This window comes from Apium graveolens, chromosome 3, assembly GCF_009905375.1.
Source record: "Apium graveolens cultivar Ventura chromosome 3, ASM990537v1, whole genome shotgun sequence".
Lineage (NCBI taxonomy): Eukaryota > Viridiplantae > Streptophyta > Magnoliopsida > Apiales > Apiaceae > Apium > Apium graveolens.
Genome location: NC_133649.1, coordinates 136,917,022 through 136,930,126, shown reverse-complemented (window position 1 = coordinate 136,930,126; position 13,105 = coordinate 136,917,022). Strand labels below are relative to the sequence as shown.

The window sequence follows — 13,105 nt, the reverse complement described above, 5'->3', positions numbered from 1 at the left end:
TGAAGACCCCAACATGTACATAAGGAATTTTGTCGAGATCTGCAGTACTTTCAAATTTAATGGTGTGACTGATGAGGCTATCAAGCTGAGGCTTTTCCCATTCCTCTGAGGGATAAAGCTAAGGACTGGTTACATTCTGAACCAGCTGGGTCTATCACTACTTGGCAAGATCTTGCGCAAAAGTTTCTGGTTAAGTTTTATCCAATGGCGAAGACTGCTGCTATGAGGAGTGCTCTTACTCAGTTTGCGCAGCAACCTACAGAATCTATGTGTGAAGCTTGGGAGCGCTACAAGGAGATGTTGAGAAAGTGTCCACATCATGGAATGCCTGATTGGATGGTGACCACTGGTTTCTATAATGGTTTGGGGACCCAATCTCGGCCCATGCTCGACGCAGCAGCTGGAGGCCCCTTGTGGGCCAAAAGCTATACCGAGGCTTATAATCTTCTCGAGACTATGGCTGCAAATGAGCATCAAAACCCAACTCAAAGGATGATGCTTGGGAAGGTATCAGGTATTCTGGAAGTCGATGCAGCTACAGCTATTACAGCGCAACTCCAAGCGCTGTCTATGATGGTTAACTCTCTAGCCACCTATGGGGTCAATCAGATAGCTATGGTCTGTGAGCTTTGTGCAGGTTCTCATGCTACGGATTAGTGTTCTCTTGTTAACGAATCTGTTCAGTATGTGAACAATTATCAGCGACAACAGCAGCCTGTGCCAACTACTTATCATCCTAACAACAAAAATCATCCAAATTTCAGCTGGAGTAATAATCAGATGCCATTCAGCAACCATATCAGCAAGGAGTAAGTAAACAGTTCAATTCACCTGGATTCCAGCAACCACAACATTATGCTCAAAGGCAATCATATCCTCAACAAGGAGGTGCAGCTCCACCCTCTAGTGCTGATTTTGAGGAACTTAAGCTGTTGTGCAAAAATCAAGCGGTTTCTATCAAGACCTTGGAAAATCAAATCGGTCAAATAGCCAATGCAGTGCTCAATCGTCAACCTGGCATACTTCCCAGTAATACTGAAGTGCCAGGCAGGAAGGAAGCTAAAGAGCAAGTCAAGGCTATTACCTTAAGGTCTGGAAAAGTTGCTGATGCTGAAAAAGCAAAAGAAGGAGAAGTTGAAGCTGGTGATGAAGAAGTTAAGCAAAAGGAGAAAGCGGCGGAACCAAGGAAGACTACTGTTGAACATACTCTGCCTGAGGGTAATACAGGGGAGAAACATCTCTATCCTCCACAACCTTTACCTAAGAGATTGCAATAACAAAAGCTGGATAAGCAGTTCGGTACGTTTCTGGAGGTGCTCAAGAAACTTCACATCAATATATCTTTCGCCGAGGCTCCGGAGCAAATGCCTAGTTATGCGAAATTTATGAAGAGTATTCTTTCAAGGAAGGTGAAACTGAATGAACTTGAGACCGTTGCTCTAACGAAAGAATGCAGTGTTGTGCTGCAACAAAAGTTACCTCCAAACCTTAAAGATCCAGGTAGCTTCACCATTCCTTGCACCATCGGCAAGTTATCTTTTGACAAGTGCCTTTGTGATTTGGGAGCAAGCATCAATCTGATGCCATTGTCGATCTTTAAAAAGTTGAATTTTCCTGATCCAAAGCCCACCTACATGTCTCTACAATTGGCTGATCGTTCTATTACTTACCCACGAGGCATAGTGGAGGATGTGCTAGTAAAGGTGGATAAGCTCTTCTTTCCTGCAGACTTTGTTATTCTGGATTTCGAGGAAGATAAGAAGATTTCCATAATCTTGGGAAGACCCTTCTTGGCTACAGGCCGTACCTTGATAGATGTGCAGAAAGGTGAACTTACTATGCGGGTGCAGGATCAGGATGTGACATTCAATGTATTCAAAGCAATGAAATTCCCTACAGAAGATGAGGATTGCTTAAAAGTGGATTTGATTGATTCTGTGGTTACTTCAGAACTTAATCATTATGCTAATGTCTGATGCATTAGAGAAGGCCTTAGTGGGGGATTTTGACAGTGATGATGAGGATGGCAATGAGCAACTACAGTATCTAAATGCTTCTCCCTGGAGGCAAAAGCTAGACATGCCATTTGAATCTCTTGGTACTTCTGACCTCAAAAATGCTGAAGGAAAGCTCAAACCATCTATTGAGGAATCACCTACCTTGGAGCTTAAACCATTGTCTAAACACTTGAGGTATGCTTTTTTAGGTGATGCATCTACTTTACCTGTTATTATTACATCTGACCTTTCAGGAAGTGAGGAGGACAAGCTTTTAAGGATCTTGAGAGAATTCAAATCGGCTATCGGATGGTCTATAGCAGACATCAAAGGGATCATCCCTTCTTACTGCATGCATAAGATTCTTCTAGAAGAGGGTAGTAAGCCGACTGTTGAGCAACATCGCAGACTTAATCCTATCATGAAAGAAGTGGTGAAGAAAGAAATTCTGAAGTGGCTGGATGCAGGAATCATTTATCCTATTTCTGACAGTTCTTGGGTGAGCCCCGTGCAATGTGTACCTAAAAAGGAGGTATCACTGTGGTAGAAAATGAGAAGAACAAGCTCATCCCCACGAGAACAGTCACAGGATGGAGGGTATGCATGGACTATAGAAAGCGGAATAAGGCCACAAGGAAGGATCACTTCCCTCTTCCGTTTATTGATCAGATGCTTGACAGGTTGGCCGGTCATGAGTATTATTGTCTTCTGGATGACTATTCAGGGTATAATAAGATTTGTATTGCACCAGAGGATCAAGAAAAGACCACCTTCACTTGTCCATTTGGCACGTTTGCTTTTCGCAGAGTTTCGTTTGGGTTATGTGGCGCACCGGCCACTTTTCAGAGATGTATGATGGCTATATTCTCTGACATGATTGGAAATAATGTTGAGGTGTTCATGGACGACTTCTCCATCTTTGGACATTCGTATGATGAATGTTTGAATAATCTTCGTGTAGTACTCAAAAGGTGTGTGGAAACTAATTTGGTTCTCAACTGGGAAAAATGTCATTTTATGGTGCGTGAAGGCATTATTCTTGGGCATAAGGTCTCTAGCAAGGGTCTTGAGGTGGACAAAGCCAAGGTGGGAGTCATTGAAAATCTTCCACCACCTATTTCTGTGAAAGGAATCCGTACTTTTCTTGGTCATGCGGGTTTTTATCGGCGTTTCATCAAGGACTTTTCGAAGATATCTAAGCCATTGTGCAACTTGCTTGAGAAGGATGTGCCTTTTAAATTTGATGATGAATGCTTGACGACATTCGAGACTCTCAACAAGAGTTTGATAACTGCACCTGTTATTACAGCACCTGATTGGACAGAGCCTTTTGAGATGATGTGAGATGCGAGTGATTATGCGGTGGGCGCAGTTCTTGGGCAGCGCAAGAATAATCTCTTTCATGCGGTCTACTATGCTAGCAAGACCTTAAATGGGGCCCAAATGAACTACACCACCACTGAGAAAGAGCTCTTGGCTATAGTCTTTGGTTTCAAAAAATTTCAATCTTATTTGCTTGGGACAAAGGTGACAATATTCACTGATCATGCGGCCATTCGCTATTTGGTTTCCAAGAAGGATTTGAAGCCGAGACTCATTCGTTGGGTGCTCTTGCTATAGGAATTTGAGTTAGAGATTAAGGATCGGAAAGGTACTGAGAATCAAGTAGCTGACCATCTCTCTAGATTGGAGAATCCCGAGTCTACTTCACATGATAAGACATTTATCAACGAATCTTTTTCGGATGAGCAGTTGTTCGCAGTTCAGGAGGAAGAGCCATTGTTCGCAAATATTGTGAATTATCTTGTCAGCAATATAATGCCTCCTAATTTGACCACATCTCAAAAGAAGAAGTTTCTGCATGAGGTGAAGTGGTATATGTGGGATGAACCGTATTTGTTTAGACAGGGAGCTGACCAGATCATCAGGAGATGTATCCCATTCTGTGAGACTGGGGGGATATTACGAGACTGCCACTCCACAGTTTATGGTGGACACTATGGTGGTGAGAAGATGGCAGCTCGTATTCTGCAAGCAGGTTTTTTCTGGCCTACTTTGTTTAAGGATGCTCATCAGTTTGCTTTAAGGTGTGATCGTTGCCAAAGAGTAGGAAATCTTACGAGAAAGAATGAGATGCCGTTAAATGTGATGCTTGAAGTCGAGGTCTTTGATGTTTGGGGAATCGATTTCATGGGGCCTTTTGTCTCGTCCTATAATAATCAGTACATCTTGTTGGCAGTCGATTATGTCTCAAAATGGGTAGAAGTCAAAGCTCTACCGACGAATGATGCAAAGGCAGTGTTGAATTTTCTTCATAAGCAGATTTTCACCAGGTTTGGAAAGCCAAGAGTAATCATAAGTGATGAAGGGTCGCATTTCTGCAACCGTAAGTTTACTTCTATGATGCAGTGCTACAATGTGAATCATCGTGTTGCTACTGCCTATCATCTGCAAATAAATGGTCAAGCAAAAGTGTCTAACAGAGAGATCAAGCGCATTTTAGAGAAGGTTGTTTGTCCGTCAAGGAAGGATTGGTCTTTAAAGCTCGATGAAGCTGTTTGGGCTTACAGAACAGCATATAAGACTCCACTTGGGATGTCCCCGTTTCAACTTGTGTATGGTAAGGGATGTCATTTACCTGCGGAGCTTAAGCATAAGGCCTATTGGGCGTTGAAGAAGTTGAACCTGGATCTAGATGCAGCTGGAAAGAAGCGAATGCTTCAGCTTAATGAACTTGATAAATTTCGACTCCAAGCGTACGAGAACAACAAAATATACAAGGAAAAAGTGAAAAGGTGGCATGAAAGGAAGCTTCATCCTAAGTTATTTGTGCCGGGGCAACAAGTTCTTTTATTTAACTCTCGTCTCCGACTTTTTCCTGGGAAGTTGAAATCAAGGTGGTCTGGACCTTTTATTGTCAAAACTGTGTTTCCACATGGAGCGGTGGAGATTTTTGAGAATGATCCGGACCAAGCATTCAAGGTTAATGGTCAGCATTTGAAGCACTACTATGAGGACACGGCAAACCGGGAAGTGGTTAGTGCCGTTTTATTGTCAACTTGAGTAAGGTACGCTACATCAAGCTAATGACGAAAAAGAAGCGCTTCTTGGGAGGCAACCCATGATTTGTTGTTACAGGAACCCTTAGAAGTTAGTAACCTATCCAAAACCACAAAAAAATCAGAAAAACAGGGCAAGGAAAAAAAAATTCCAGAAGACCCCTGAGCGCCCGCTTAGCAAGCTGAGCGCCCGCTCAGCTTTGCTGAGCAACCGCTCAGGGGCCGACTGGGAGAATTTTTTTTTAAGTATAATAAAAATTAAAAAAAAATTGAAAAATAAAAAACCAAAATACAACCCATTACCCACGACCTATTTCCCCATTATCCCATGTTTTTAACCCTCAAACCCACTCCTAATCAAATTTTACCCTAATCCCTACCCTATATATACATACTGTTACGACCGGCGTTTTATGTAATATTATATGTGGGTTTGGTATAATATTAAAGTCGAATGAAAATATATTCAATGATGGTACGTTGGTGTGAGTGAAAAATTTCTGCATTATAAATTTGTTTTATGTAGTATATGATTTTTCAAAGCAAGAGTTAATTTGATTGCTTTATTTTTGATTTATAAGGAATATTCTAAGCCTTGGAAAAATTTTCTTTTAAAAGGTATTTTGTTCACAAATTTTGAAAATGATTTTATAAAGTCTCTAAAAATCCAAGTTATTTTATGGTATAAATTTTATAATTTTTGAACTTGTATTCTATTTTATAAAAATAAATCTTTACAAATTTTATTTGTTATAATTAGCAAATTACATGGCTACCCTTGCATGCAAATACTCTTCCATTTCAACTAAGGGGCAAGGAAGACATTTCCAACCCCACTCACTTTCATTCTACTAACCAAATTACCACTTTGTCCTTGCATGCAAATCTACCTAACTATGTTGGAAGGTTACTCTTGTAAATTCTCAAATCCACTCACTTTTGGTCAAATAAAAACCAAACTAACATGATCATTACTCCATTTTTACCCCACCATTTCCACACTCCTCCTTTCCTCCCTCTCCTCTCGGCTCTCCCCTCTCCTCTCGGCTTTTTGGCCGAAGCCATATCCCCCTCCTTTTTCTTCATTCTTCATTCAAGCTCCCACTTTCCAATCAAGTAAATGTTACTTCCTATATCTTGATCATATATAATTCAAAGAGTGTTGAGTGAAAATTTTAAGTTTAAAGGTTGCATGTAAAGGTTTTAGTGAAACTCAAAATACAACCTTGATTCTTGTGAGTTTAGGGTTGTTTTTGAGAGGACTACAAGGAATGGAGAAGTGCCAAGTCTTGAGAGGGAAACTTTTGATGATTAAATGGCCATTCCCCTCCATTTCATTCGGCCATGACCATATGGGAGCCGAATGAATGGTCCTTAAGACTATTCTTGTTGCTTAAATCAATTTTTTTTCATGCTTATGTGATAATGACTTGAATTTTATGGTGAAAATGTGATAAAACTCTTTGCATGCTAAGTTATCATCTAGGTATAGCTTATTCTAGGCTTGCATGTCAATTTTATGATAGAATATATGTAGAAAATATGTTGTTTTGGTTTGCAAAATCCGAAGACATGCATGCATGTGGATTTCTCTTAGAATGTTATAAGATTTTGATCACTTGGAAAGATTTTATTAGTGAGCCTTAATTTTAGTAGGAATAATGTGTTAATATTGATTTATGCTTCTTGTTGCATGGTAATAATTCGTGGTTATCTTTTAATAAAAATGCATATCTTGTTGTTTCAAAAGCATGAAGATTTGTGAGTTGTGAAATATGATTTCTTTTGTTTTGCCATGATTGCACCTTAGGTAAGGATGATCTCCATCAAGATTATTTTGAGTATAAGGGAGTTACTTCAGTATATCACCATGTTTAAGTCTTGGTTTGAGTATTGGGTTGTTGGTAGTTGAGTTTGTCAAGTCAAAACCTTGGAGAAAGGAGAGTTATAGTTTCTGCAGAAAATCAGTTTAGAACTCTGAGGTTTAGAGTGAGTTTTGACCATGTCATTGATGTGCACTTTGAGGCCCAAGCCACCAGAAGTTAGTATTGGGAGTATATAAAAGGTTTTAGGTGTTGGTTGGAGGTTTCCATGTCGTTTGGTTAGGTGCACAAGTAGAATAACAAAATCTGTCCAGCAGGAGACAGTTTTGTTGCAACTTAGAAATAGGGAGATTTGACCATGTCATGGGTAGGCCCTCATTAGTCCCTATTGAGCCTTAGTTAGAGGGAGTGTCAAAGAAGTTTTTCCAACCATAGTGCATAGGATATGAGTTAGAACCATGTGTCACAAGTTAATTCAAGTCAGGGCATTTTCTGCCCAGAAAAACAGGGGAACCTTGGACTTTTAGCTTAGGCCCAAGAAGGCCCAAGCCAGGCCTTTGAGCCACATCAAGTTTGGGAGATTCCCTAAGGTCAGGAGAGTCTTGTGTAAAAGTTTTGAAGGAAAAACTATAGTCTAAGGGTGTCTAATGCACTCAAGAAACCATAGATATCATTCTGAAATTTGCACCAGTGAGCACTCCATAAAGGTCGAGTGAAGCTCCAGTTGTTGCTCCTACCAGTCAGACCGGACCAACCTTTCTCAAGGCAAGTGATTCAACTTGACCTTCGTATTTACTGTAAATAGTTCATATATATATCGATGCAATTATCCTGAGTCATTTTGATATATTTAAATCAAGTGTATCTTTTGTTTATCTTTGAGTTATATAGAGATGCCATGATAAAATGAAGAGTTGTTATATTACTTGATTGATCCTCTTGATTAACATGCTGATGATTCCTAAGTATTGATATCCCATCCTGATACTTGAATCCCTATAGAAACTTACCTTGAATCCTGAAATCCAGATATTTATCAAAGTGATTCCTCATTGATTGATACCCCTCTTTCTTATCCTAAACCTTGACAACTCTGATATATCCTGAGCTAAAGATCATTTCTTCATACCTTAACACCCATAGTATTCATGAAGCTTATCTTCTTGATGATCCAACACCTGTACCTTGACGAGAAACCATTGCTTTAAGCCCAGTTTGGCATTACCCCTTCATATTATCCATTAGGCTCACTAAATTTTCTTGTCCAAGTTTTGACATATGAAAACCTTTTAGTTACCCTAATAGAGTAAAGTTTTGTGAATCATGGCCCTGAGATTTAGTACCATATTTCTCGTGTTTCGAGTTGATCTATAATCCCTGGATAAAAATGTTTACTGTTAAAAGAGATTTTGTTATAATTCGGCATCAGTTTTTGAAATAAATAAAATGTGGGTTTTCAGTCCCAAAGGGGGATAAATGTTTTCTTTGAATAGTGGATCTGGACTGAGACGCGAGTCCTTTCCACACTTATATTAGGCTTAAAAGTTGCCTAGGGATTCCCATTAATGTTTTAGAACCCAGCGAAGTTCGGGATTACTTCGCGGCTGATGACCGGCTGTAATCCGTAGCGTCATAAAATGATTTTGATTAAGACATAATTTTAAAATTGTTTTGATACAAGCAAAATGATGCCATCTTACATAGTTTTATCTCTCGTTATCATTGGTTATATCTTTCCATTGTCATTTTTTAATGTATATCTCGATTTATATTTTGCATCGTACTGTTAGCACTTGTTGAGCATTTGGCTCACTTCTTGCTTTACCCTGATATTACAGCTAGCAGCTATGGTTAGATTCAAGCAGACTGCCCGTAAGACCTGTGATGCTGATGCTTATGTTCGAGCTCAGGTAGAATAAGTGATAGTAGTTTGTGTGAGGACTCGGTATTCAAAATCAGATGTAATAGTTGGTAGTGTTGGGCTGTTCCAAACCCTAAACTGTAAGATCTTGGATTTGGTTGTGTTATTTCTTTTAAAATTTTGTAATAGCTATATTTATTTTGCTGTTCAAGTTGGGGGCGTGACAGGTTTTGGTATCAGAGCTACGGTTTAGAGTCCCTGGACAGCCCAAATAGGTTATAGGTTATGAGTGTAGGATATAGATAATATGCGAGAGAGTAGGATAAGTAAATTTATTATTAATACTCCTCTTATTGGTTGTCAGCAAAGGGCGCATTCCTCGTCATCCTCTGCTTCAGACGACACTATTGCTTTCACGGTGTATCCTAAGTTGAGGCGCGAGTTCGACATGCTTCAGGGCAAGTACGACCGAGTGATAGACCGACTAAAGAACGTGTATCCGGACAGCCGAAACTACGAAGGGAAGCCCAAGGAGCAGATGACTGCGAGACTTGAGCCCTTGGTTCAGTACGTCAACACTAAGCTTGAGGAGATGTCAGCGCACCGGGACCGCACCAGCCAGTATGTCATTCAGATGGTGGCGGATGAGCTCCAGAGCATTGTGAAGATGCTTCGAGAGGAAAAGACTACCAAGCCCCGTTCAGATGGAGTGGAGCCTTAGTTCTTTCCATTTACCTTTCATGTTGTTGTACCATCAGACTCTGTGGAATCCCCAGTTGTTTCCGTTGTTCCTTTTAAATAAACCTGTTATTCCTAGAATCAGACTTCGTCCTAATCCTATGTATTGTGACCTTTAAAATTTCAATAATTATGTGATATTGTTCCATTTGCTCTCAACTGTTATTTTACGTTTTTATCATCATATCTTTGTAATTTGGAAAATTGACCCCATATGTAAAATAAAAATGCCATGCGATACCTTCGAATCATTTTATCATTCATATCTGTTTTGACACAACTCTTATTTCAGGATCATGCCTCCCAAAAAGAAGAACCCAACAACCACATCTACCACAGACCCAAATATTCTTCGAATACTGGAAGCTTTGCAACAACAAACCAGTGATATAGCTCAATAACAACTAACTCTTCAACAACGAATCGAAAACCAAGATAACCGTGAGCCACACCAACCACCTGAACCACCAGTACCACCTAGACAAATTGTCACTTTCATGGCTTTTCAGAATGTGAATCCACCTGCATTTCATGATACCACTGATCCAGTGATAGCTAACACATGGATCAAGGAGATGGAAAGGGCTTTTGAGTTGGTACAGTTAGGAGACGATCAGAAGACGCCGTATGCAACTTACTTCTTGAAGGGAGAAGTCATCTATTGGTGGGAATCAGTAAAAGCTATGGAAGTCACTCAGCAGGTTTCTTGGGAGAGATTTAAGAAGTTATTTATGGACAAGTATTACCCTAAGTACATGCAGAATTAGATGGAGCTAAAATTTCTTGAGTTGAAGCAAGGGAACATGACTGTATTGGAGTATGAGAAGAAGTTCAATGAGTTGTCAAGGTTTGTGACAAAGTATACCAGCACTGAGGAGGAAAAAGCAAAGAAATTTCAGCAAGGATTGGAGCCTTGGATCAGAGATAGAGTGGCTATGTTTGAGCTTGAAACTTATGCGAGTGTAGTACAGAAAGCTGCTCTGATTGAGAATAATGGGATGCAGTCAAGGAAAGAGAGGGATAACAAGAAGAGGAAGGTTCCATTTTATGGAGAAAAGTCTGAAGCAGGAAGTTCACAAGATCGGAATGTAAAGAGGATTGGTTTCCAGAAGGGCAGAAATTTTCAAAAGAAAGGAAATTTGGGTAAAAGGCAAGAATCGAAGGGGAACAATCAGGCAAGCCAAGGGTAAGTTGGAGAAAACAGGTTCCAGAGGCCAGAATGCAAGCACTGTGGAAGAAGGCACCTCGGAGTGTGTAATAAGCTGAGCATGACATGCTACAGGTGCAATCAGAAGGGACATTTGGCGAATGAGTGCAAGATGCCGAAGCCAGGAGTTACGTGTTACAAGTGTGGGAAGACTGGACACATAGCTAGGGAGTGCAAGGCAACCGGACCAGTCAAAGCTCTGATGAATGTGGCAAGTACTAGTGCAAGCGTGCCAGCCGAGGTATTGGAATTATCTCCACCACCTCCACCAACCCCGCAAGCAACAGCAAGGACATTTGATCTAAAAATGAAGGATGCTGTTCAGAATTCGGAGGTGATAGCAGGTACACTTTTACTCAATAATGTCAAAGCTAAAGTATTGATTGATTCGGGAGCAACAAGATCTTTCATAGCAGAAACTTTTGTTGATAAGCTCCAATGTGATAAAATGATTATGAGTGAGGTAGTAAATGTGGTAATTGCGAACCAAGAGAAGATTTCTGTGAATCAATTTTGTCCAAAGTGTGAGATCGATATTTCGGGGTATAAGTTTTCAGCCGACTTGATACTCTTCAAGTTGGGAGAGTTTGACATAATTTTAGAAATGGATTGGTTAGGAGAGAATAACGCTCAGATTAATTGTAAGACCAAGAAAGTGTATTTAAAGATGAAAAGTGGAGAGAAGGTAGTATTTAAGGGGCAGAGGCAAGAGCAACTATTTCTTACAATTGTTCAGGCTAAGAAGCTACTTAGAAAAGGTTGTGAGTCGTTCCTAGCTTATGTAGTGGATTCGGAAAAAGGCAGCCCCAGCATGGAAGATATCCCTGTAGTTAACGAGTTCCCAGATGTGTTTCCCGATGAACTACCAGGCTTACCACCAGATCGACAAATCGAGTTCGAGATCAACCTTGCTCCAGGCACGGAACCAGTTTTAAAGGCCCCATATAGGATGGCACCAGCAGAAATGAGAGAGTTGGCAATCCAGCTACAAGAATTGTTGGATAAGGGAGTGATACGGCCAAGTACGTCACCCTGGGGAGCACCCGTTCTGTTTGTAAAGAAGAAAAACAGGAGTATGCGATTATGCATAGACTATCGGGAGTTGAATAAGGTAACGATCAAGAACCGCTACCCGCTACCAATGATAGATGACCTTTTTGATCAGTTGAAGGGAACAAAATGCTTTTCGAAGATTGATTTGAGATCGGGATACCATCAGTTAAAGATCAAGGAAGAAGATATTCCCAAGACCGCATTCAGGACCAGATATGGGCATTATGAATTCCTAGTAATGCCGTTTGGATTGACCAATGCTCCGGCCGCATTTATGGATCTAATGAATCGGGTATTTAAGAAGTATTTGGACAAATTTGTCGTGGTATTCATTGATGACATCCTTATTTATTCTAAGTCGGAAGAAGAACATAAGCAGCACCTCTGGATAGCATTGGAAATACTTCGTCAAGAGAAGTTGTATGCCAAGTTTACCAAATGTGAGTTTTGGTTAAAGGAAGTTCAATTTTTGGGGCATGTCATTGGAAATCAGGGAGTTAAAGTGGATCCGGCAAAAATTGAGGCAGTTATGAGTTGGGAGAGGCCAAGGACTCCTACGGAAGTGCGAAGTTTTCTAGGATTGGCCGGATACTATAGAAGATTCGTCAAGGATTTCTCGAAGATCGCCACGCCATTGACCAAGTTAACCAGAAAGAATCAAAAGTTTGAATGGAGTGCAGAATGTGAGGATAGTTTTCAAGAGTTGAAGCAGAAGTTGGTAACAGCTCCGGTGTTGGTACTTCCAGACGATCAAGGGAACTTTGTAATTTTCAGCGACGCTTCACATAAGGGTTTGGGTTGTGTGTTGATGCAACACAGTAAAGTGATCGCATATGCGTCAAGACAATTAAAACCGCATGAGTTAAAGTACCCGACGCATGACTTGGAACTAGCCGCCATAGTGTTCGCACTTAAGATTTGGAGACATTACCTCTACGGAGAGAAGTGTGAAATCTACACGGATCACAAGAGTTTAAAGTACATTTTTACTCAGAAAGAGCTCAATATGAGGCAGAGGAGATGGCTGGAATTGATCAAGGACTATGACTGTTCGATAAATTACCATCCTGGAAAGGCGAATATTGTGGCCGATGCTCTGAGTAGGAAGGAGAGACTGAATATGATGATAACATCAAAAGAGTTATCTGAAGAAATCAAGAGATTTGAAATGGAACTTTGTGATTGTGGAAAAGTTGAAGAAGTTTGTCGTGCAATGACTTTTCAGCCAACACTAGTGGAAAAGATAAAGAAATGTCAAGAAGAAGTAATGGAGAAAGAGAAGAATCAGTTAACTGGGGAGGAGATTAATACTCAAAGGGATGAGCAAGGGATACTAAGGTTTTCTTCCAGAATTTGGATTTCTCATG

At 40.4% G+C, this 13,105-nt stretch overlaps 1 non-coding gene across 1 annotated transcript; it reads right to left on the bottom strand.

Annotated features, from left to right (window-relative positions):
* Positions 1-219: 219 nt before the first annotated feature.
* On the bottom strand, positions 220-326 carry LOC141715313 (small nucleolar RNA R71). Its single transcript, XR_012572080.1, has one exon. It is a non-coding gene; the product is annotated as a small nucleolar RNA R71 (small nucleolar RNA).
* Positions 327-13,105: the final 12,779 nt, after the last annotated feature.